The following is a 790-nucleotide window of genomic DNA, read 5'->3' as shown; positions in this document are numbered from 1 at the left end:
GGGGGGAGGAGGGGGGAGTTCGACGCAATGCAGACACACTGTACGGAACAGTTGGAGCTACAGTACCGGCTGCGGGCCGAACCGGACTGCCTGTCCCACCGGGACCCGGAGCCTCTGGAGCTCCTCCGCGGCTCGGTCCGGTTCGGCTTCAGACAAAGAGCCCCGCAGCGGGCCGAACCGAACCTGTGCCTTAACCCGAGAACAGTTTGTGACAGGCTGCATGTAAATATCCCGCTGTTACCATGGCAACAGGGAGGTCTGATCAATAAATGTGATCCAGAGAAATAAAACTGAAACCTGAAAGGATGGAGTGAGTTCCGAACTTCATCAGGTTCATCTAAAACCACCAACATCCTGAACATCAGTAAAATAATAAATGTGATAAATATTCAGCTGTTTCATGTGAAGACAACATTCAGGTAAAACTGGAGCCACCTGAGGGGGGGGGATGGCTGGTGGGGCGGTTCCCCCCCACCCACAGGGAGAGTCTTATCTGCACATTCTGTCTGTTAGCAAAATATCTCAGGAACCACAAGTTGGATTAAAATGAAACTCTGAGACAGTAATCTTTGGAGCTAAAACTGATTCACTTTTAGATCCACCTGATTCAAGATGGCCGCCACAGCTGATCCGCCTTAGCCAAGAAACAAATGGTTTCCCCTCAGTCGGTTTAAAAACACTGAGCTAAAACTGGGTGTGGTAGTAGCTGAGAGTCATCCTCAACACGTCCCAAACACGAGTGCCTGAAACGTGTGTGTGTTCTTGTTGTAGGTGTGTGTGTGTGTGTGTG

The 790-nt window shown here is 50.4% G+C and overlaps 1 protein-coding gene across 5 annotated transcripts in view; it reads right to left on the bottom strand.

Annotated features, from left to right (window-relative positions):
* The window catches only part of kcna1b (potassium voltage-gated channel, shaker-related subfamily, member 1b), a 19693-nt gene that overhangs the window by 11458 nt on the left and 7445 nt on the right, over positions 1 to 790 (bottom strand). The window lies entirely within an intron of this gene.

This window comes from Kryptolebias marmoratus, linkage group LG18 (assembly GCF_001649575.2).
Source record: "Kryptolebias marmoratus isolate JLee-2015 linkage group LG18, ASM164957v2, whole genome shotgun sequence".
NCBI classification, from domain to species: domain Eukaryota; kingdom Metazoa; phylum Chordata; class Actinopteri; order Cyprinodontiformes; family Rivulidae; genus Kryptolebias; species Kryptolebias marmoratus.
Note: the sequence above shows the minus strand (reverse complement) of the source record. Positions and strands in the feature narration are given on the sequence as shown.